Below are 7385 nucleotides of genomic sequence, written 5' to 3'. Positions count from 1 at the left end.
ACAAAAGTTAGATCACACCAGAGCAACCTGATCTCTTTCTTTAACAAGATGATACATTTTCTAGACAAAGGAAATGCACTAGATCTAATCCACCTGGATTTCAGTAAAGCATTTATACAGTTCCACATAGAAATTCTTAGTTAAATCGAAGAAGATGGGGATTAATACGAGAATTGAAAGGTGGGCAAGGAACTGGCTAAAGGGGAGACTACAACGGATCATGCTGAAAGGTGAACTGTCAAGCTGGAGGGAGGTTACTAGTGGAATTCCTCAAGGATCAGTCTTGGGACAAATCTTATTTAACATTTTCATTACCTTGCAACAAAAGTGGGAGGGTGCTAATACAATTTGTGGATTACAGGAAGTTGGGAGGTATTGCCAACACGGAGGAGGACCAGAATATCATACAAGTTTGGACAACACAGAAAACCGGAGTAATGGATTCTCCCTGTATTTCCCACTACTTTGCATCCTTGCATCACCCTCTGCACCCATGCAAGCAGGTACAATCTGCTGCCAAAGCAGAATTCACTGCTCACTCGCACTGGTGGCAGCATTTTTACACCCACTGCACACAGGCAGTAGGGAATCAAGCCCCTTATGTAAAGGGACAGAGAGGAGGCCAACGTGAGCTGAGAGGAAGGAATGAATCCAATTACGGGATAAAGGGCACAGATAGATGGTGCGGAATACATCCATAGAAGGCTTTAAAGCAAAGGACAGCAAGGAAAAGAGGGCAAAATTAAAGCAACTGATACACAAACTTAGAACGCACTCCCCCCACTTAAACAAGGATAAATAATTCCGGTATCTCCAAAATAAGATGCTTGCCAATTTCATTTTAATTGAGGGCAACTAGCAATTCCTATTCCAGTGCCAGCCTCTGTGTACTTTCGATCTGCTTCTCCTGGCATTGCCCTTAGACTTGGTCATCTTTTATTTTCAATGAAAAACAGCTTTTTGACAAAATGAAAATTTTCATTTTGGTTGAAATTTTCCAGTTCGGACCTCCTTCCATCCCAAATTATTTGGTAAACATCTCTTTTGGGAAGATTTTTTTTCAGTTTACCAGTCTATTTGTGATCGAAGTATTTGGTTTTTGAAACAAGACTTTTTAAAAAACAAAATCCAAAATTATTTACCAAAAAATGTTTCTCAAAAAGGTTTTTTCCCCTAGTTTTTCAGTGAAAAACTGAAAAAAAAATTCTTGGGGTATTTTGAAATCCCCCCCCCCGAAATCTTTTTTTTTCTCCCCCCCCTAAAATTTCTCACAAAAAACAATTGGCATTTTCCAAGGATCTCTAACTGTTCAAAAAGCAGGACCTTAACAACCAATACATTTTAAAACATAATAAATCTTGGGTTCTTTTTATTTGCTGCCTCTGAGCCTGAGCCTTTAAGTATCACATTTGCAAACTTTTCTCTGCAACTGTGAGGGCTAGAAACTTCTTTTCAAAGAGAGCTGAGATTCTCACAACCATATGACTCTGGGAGTTGGGGCTTTAAGAGAAAACACCGAATATCACAAGACTCGCGACAAAAATTGCAAGAGATGGCAACACTTGTTCTCCCCTTGCTTTCAACGGTGAAATGAGGAGTTGTTCCATTAGCGTCAAGGGAAAGACACTGCTTTAAAACTGAGATGAGTGACCACAGAATAAGACCTTTCATGTTCTGGTGGAAATGTCTCACTTTCGGGGGTCAATGTCTATTTGCTGAGGACGTCTGCGTTAGAGAAATTTGCTCCAATACTGGTGCAAGTTAATACAGACAGGACCAAACTTCACTTCCAAAATTAGAATGGGAACAAAAATACCCACAAAACTTTGTTCCCCCAATTCCTATAAAAATATATATTGTATTATTTGACAGGGATTGTCTAAGGGTATGTCTATGCTGCAGTTAAAAATCTGCAGCTGGCCCATGCCAGCTGACTCAGGCTCGTAGGGTTCTGGCTAAGGGGCTAGTGAATTGCAATATAGACATTCTGGCTCAGGCTGCAGCCCTGAGACGCTCTCACCTTGCAGGGTCCTAGAGACCGGGCTCCAGCACAAATCCAGATGTCTACACTGCAATTAAACAGGCCCTTGGCCTGAGCCAGAGTCAGGGGGCACAGGCCAGCTGCAGGTGGCTCATTGCTGTGTAGACAAACCCTAAGACTCCACTTTTTACAATGGTGATCCTAGAGTATTTTGGAGCGTCATGGTAATAATGCCTAATAACATTAATTAATAATGTTTTGCACTTGTATTGTGCCTATAATTGGAGGATCTCAAAATGGTTCACACAGAGTAATTAAGCCTCACAACACCAAGATAGCTATTATTATACACATCTCGCAGACTCTGACACCAAGAGGTGAAGCCCAAAAGATTCAAACCATCCATAGTTAGGCACCTAAATAAATGGGCTGGTGGGACAGTCTTTAGGGAAGGGGCCATGCTTTCGTTCTGTGTCTGTATAGCACCTAGCTCAATGGGGCCCTGGTCCATGACTGGGGCTCCTAAATGCTACCATACTACACATAACAGATAACACAGGTGCTGAGCACCCACAACTCCCATTTAAATCCAAGGGCTCTGTGGTTATTCAGCACCTTTGAAAAACCAGGCAGTTTTTATTCAGGTGCTTAAAGTTAGGCACCCAAGTCTGAACAGGTTGGTCTGTACAGTGACTTGGGGGGAGTCAAAACTCGGGAACAAAACTCCTGACAACTTCTCCTCTGCTTCAACCACTAGGCAATGCTGCTGTTTGCTCCAGCTATTGTGTGATATCTTTAGAAAGGAGAGCAAAGCTGGGAGGAAGGCTTGCTCAAAGTTAATTTCAGTTGCTGCAACTGAGGGAAGGCTTCATGGGAACAGACAGCATTGCTTGCATCGCTGATCATCCATGTTAGAAGATGTCTTTGGTTTGTTTCACAGCAGCTAACAGATACCTGAAAATGTGTTTGCGCTGCATTGGGTTGGCAATACCCATGTCATGTAGCAATACACTGTATATGAAGTGACACTATACAATCTGTGTCTTCTACAGCAATAATACACTACCTCCTATTTTATGGATTTTTTGAAAAACATTGACAGTCCCACACACAAAAAAACCAAGGTTTGCAGCCATTCTGGGATCCCTCGTTCTGCAGGCAGGAGACAACGGTGTCCTGGAGAACACCTTGTTTTTCCATGTAAGCAATTTCTGGGGCGGTCGCAGAGATGATATTGATCAGCAGTGGTGAAAGGGGAGGCCCATGAATGGGAGGGGATATGGGGGTCTGCTTGATCCACATACAAGACGTGCAGTGGACTGATCTTTCAAAAGCTCTTGCTATCCCTTGGTGCCTGATGGCTTTGTTTTGGCTTTGTACTTTGCAAACCTGTGCATTCCAGAGGAAAGTCTGGAGAAGGAGCTCTGAGGAGGACCCTGAGAGGAAGCAGAGACAGCAACCCTTGGGCACAGAGGCCGCTGGAGGGGCCAACATGGAGATTTCTGAGCAAGCAAACTGCCTGCTGTTCAGGGAATACGCAGTAGTGTGCTCAGGAAAACAGGACTCTGGGTGCATTTTTCTGTAAAGAAACGAGATTGCACCAAGACTATACCTGACTCATAGCATCAATTTCTCCTCTTGATGGAAAGAACCCTGTAAAGCCTGGAATATGGACAAACCACATGGGCCAAAGAGGAACAATCTGCACCCTGCCAGCGCATGCATTCCTCTAGCCACCAGAGGGCTAGGAGCGTCCGCTTAGAACTGTCACCTGCTGCAGAGTTAATCCCGACTTGAAGAAAAACAAAGTGAATTGTAATATATATCCGTGCTTCACTTCTCCCTGTCACACATTTAAATCTATTTGATCCACCCTAATGGACTGATCTACAAGTTTGTGCACACACATCCTGCTTTGGGCAGCACAGCTGACAGCACCTCACAGATCATGACCTGTCACTTCCACTCAGGCTCACCTCCAGCAGGAGCTTCTGGGATTGAATCCAATTACAGGATAAAGGGTTTTCTTCCCCTTCCATATGGTCTCCATAACACTCCGGCCTTATCTCGTTTTAACCCCTTTCCCGTCGGTGAGCTCACAAGCCAGAGATAAGCAGCTCAGTTCACTAGCTGTGCAGCGCTCCTATCTGCCATGGGGATGGGGACTTCTTTTGGGAGGGTGGGGGGAAAATCATGCTACAGTCCCAGCTTTGCTCTCTCCCTCTCCAGGAGGAATGCGCAAACCTTTCTGAAAAGTGGTATCAAGGTCAGGGCATTTTTTATAAACCTGGTCAAATGCAAATAGCACAAATCTGCTCCAAGAACCAGGTTCTCAGCACTGGCCAGTGGTTTTCAAGGGCAGAAGTTTTACACCCACAAATAGTTCCACTCACATTTATCCACATTATTCCCATTCTAGTGCAAGACTAACCCGTTGTACCAGATTGATTCTGTTTGGGGTGGAGGGCAAGCTGGGGGTTGCAGGTGTTAATGGGGTGGAATTTTTATATTTGGAGTTTATGTTGGGGTGGGGAGGATTGAGGGGTCAAGGCTTGTGTGTGTTGGGGAAGGGTTTTAGGAGGCCTGTTACTTTCCTGATGAGTTTTTATTTTTTTTTACGTGCATTGGAAGGCTGGTCTAGTGACTTGGGTGCTAGACAAGGGCTTAAGAGACCTAGATTCAATTCCTTCCTCTGCCACAGACTCCCTGTGTGACCCTGGGCAAGCCACTTCACATCTCTGTGCCTCAGGTCCCCACCCCCCATAACATGGGGACAGTAGCCCTGCCTCACAGGGGTGTTGGGAGAATATGGTGTATGACGACAGCCATATAAGTACTTTGCCTTACTGTGACTGAGGTCCTGTCTATGCTTGAAATGCTACAGTGGCATGGTTCTCCCATTGGCGTAGGTAATCCACCTCCCCGAGAGGCGGTAGCTAGTCAACGGAAGCGCTGGGGGTTAAGTCGGCTTAACTACGCTCCTCTGGGGTGTGGATTTTTCACACCCCGAGTGACGTTTTTCAGCTGACTTAATTTTCTAGCACAGACCAGGCCTCCGAATCAGGCCCCATCTGTGAAAGGCCTGGAACCAGTGGGCTGGCGTGGCTGGACTACACACACACAGAGTTTTTTGCCTTGACTCAGCGCGCTCACTTAGACTCTTCCCAGCACCCAGTTAACAAATCACTTTTCCTGTTATTTAAAACACAAAGGCCTCTTGCTCGTCAGAGGGTCACTGAACCATGTAGCCAGGCCAACAGGAATATTGTCTCATCATTCCCAACAACTCGCCTTGCCCTTCTCGTGCTGCCTGAGAGCAGCAAGGCACTTTTTAAACCCTCTTTGTGCCTTCAGCGCCTTTCTGCCTGTGCTAAATCGTTCTCTCTTCATTAACCTCTGGACAGCGGTCAGAGGATGTCAGAAAGCAGGGAAGGGGGTAGCCATCGAGGCTTCCAGGCTAACCCCACTCGGGCTATTGCAAGGGTCCAGGGTTTGGAACAAAGGCGGAAAGCGGAGAGACGGCTCACGAGCAATCCATTACAGAGCAGGCGCTGAGACATGCGACCCTTTCAGATCGGAAGGGGGGCAGTCAGGGCATTGATTAGAAGGAGGCAGGGAAGTATGAATTGCATCTCCCTGCAATGCCCCTGACCTTTGAAGAACAAAAGACAACTCTGATCTCGGTGGGGGTCATGACTTGAGCTGTTTGTGATTCAGACTCTGGGAAAGTTCAGGCTTTTGCCAGATGAAAACTCAGCTGCAAAACAACTATGGGGCCGGATCCTCAGCTACATAAACAAGCGTCCCTGCCAATGTAGTCGGTGGAGCTAGACTGATTTACACCAGCTGTGGATCCAGCCTGATACAATTTGGGGGACCGGATGGCACAGGGGGTTGGTAACAGGAAAATGGACTTTTCCTCTCTGGATTCAGTCATCATAGAGGCTGAAAGTTGTTGGCACCTGATGGTAACTCGAATGAAACGAGTTGGAGAGTCTCAGTTCTGTGCATCCCCATCACAAGCACCGCTACTTCTTTGCTGAGTCTCTCTCCGAGAGGACAAAGGAGCAAGTGGGCCATGGACACCAAAGTCCCCTCTCAAGGCTACCGGAGGCAGATGGATCAGAGATGTAGGGAGTTTGCAATGCTGCTATCTAGGTGACCCTCAACACCATTGTATCAGAGCACCTCACAGTCACAAATGGACATTGGTCCTCATGACACCAGTGCTACTATCCCTAGGAGGAACTGAGCCACAGAGAGATTAAATGGCTTGCCCAAGGTCACACAGGAACTATGTGGCAAAGCTGGGAATTGAACCCAGACCTTCAAGGTCCCAGTCCACTGCCATAATCACTATCCTTCCTCCTGCACTACCTGGTTCTGCGGACAGAGGAGAAATGGGATTTCCAGGGCTGTCAATCCAGTGATTTAACTCCCCAAGTCATTTGACGTGTCAACTTGCATCCAAGTCCAAGACATTTCATAGCCTTTTAATGAAAGTTTCCCATTTATTATTATTACTTGCACTAAGGTAGCGCGTAGAAACCCCAGTCATGGTCAGGGCCCCTTTGTGCTGAGTGCTATACAAACACCTAGGAAGAGAGAGTCCCTGGCCCAAAGAGCACACCCAAGCATATGCTTGGGGTGGGGAGGGGGTGGAATCTCTGTAAGGAAAACCCTTCCTTTTATTGAGGACAAACAACAGTGTAACTCCACTGGCAAAAAGGGAGTGATTAACTCTCTGCATGGTCAAACATGGTCCAAATTCTCCATTTACCCGCCTGGGTATGAAGATGTTAATTAAATTGTGCAGATCACTCCAAGAGATGTCATAAGAGGTTTCCTTGCCTAACAGATACCAGATTAAAGCGATCACTTTCCATTTTCATTACTGGTGCATAGAAGGTTGGGGGAATCCAAGTTCACATCCTGGAAAAAACAGCCCTTGTATCATTTTCCTCCTCCAAGTTGACCTGAGGCCTTTAGGTATCACGCTGACTGCGGCTGACCTCGTGAGAACTCTAAATCCATGTCAACTGAGGACCAGAGCTTGCAATACCCAGCTTGATCTTTGCTCTACCTACATGTTAACCTTGTGCTGCAAGGAGAGAAAACTGAGCTCATGAAAAGAATGGTGATACTGGAAAGAAATCTACCAGCCTCAGCCCTGGAACCCGGAAAGAAGTCAATGGGGCTTCTCTGAGTTACACTCTCTGAGTATCTGGTGCCTAGACTTTAGCTCTGGGTGCCAGCACCTGCATATTAGATTAGTAACACTGGGAAACATTTTCAAACACATTTCAGTGGTTTAGGAGCCTATGTGCTACTGAAAGCCCATGAGATTTGGGTGCTTTTGAAAATCCTGTTCTCTTTCCTTAGTTTTGTAGCTTCAGGCTGGTGT

This window comes from Emydura macquarii, unplaced genomic scaffold (genome assembly GCF_026122565.2).
Source record: "Emydura macquarii macquarii isolate MOO-44397 ecotype Brisbane River unplaced genomic scaffold, CSIRO-AGI_Emac_v2 contig_3220, whole genome shotgun sequence".
In the NCBI taxonomy this organism is placed as follows: domain Eukaryota; kingdom Metazoa; phylum Chordata; order Testudines; family Chelidae; genus Emydura; species Emydura macquarii.
The sequence above is the reverse complement of the archived record's forward strand: the minus strand, read 5'-3'. Positions refer to the sequence as shown.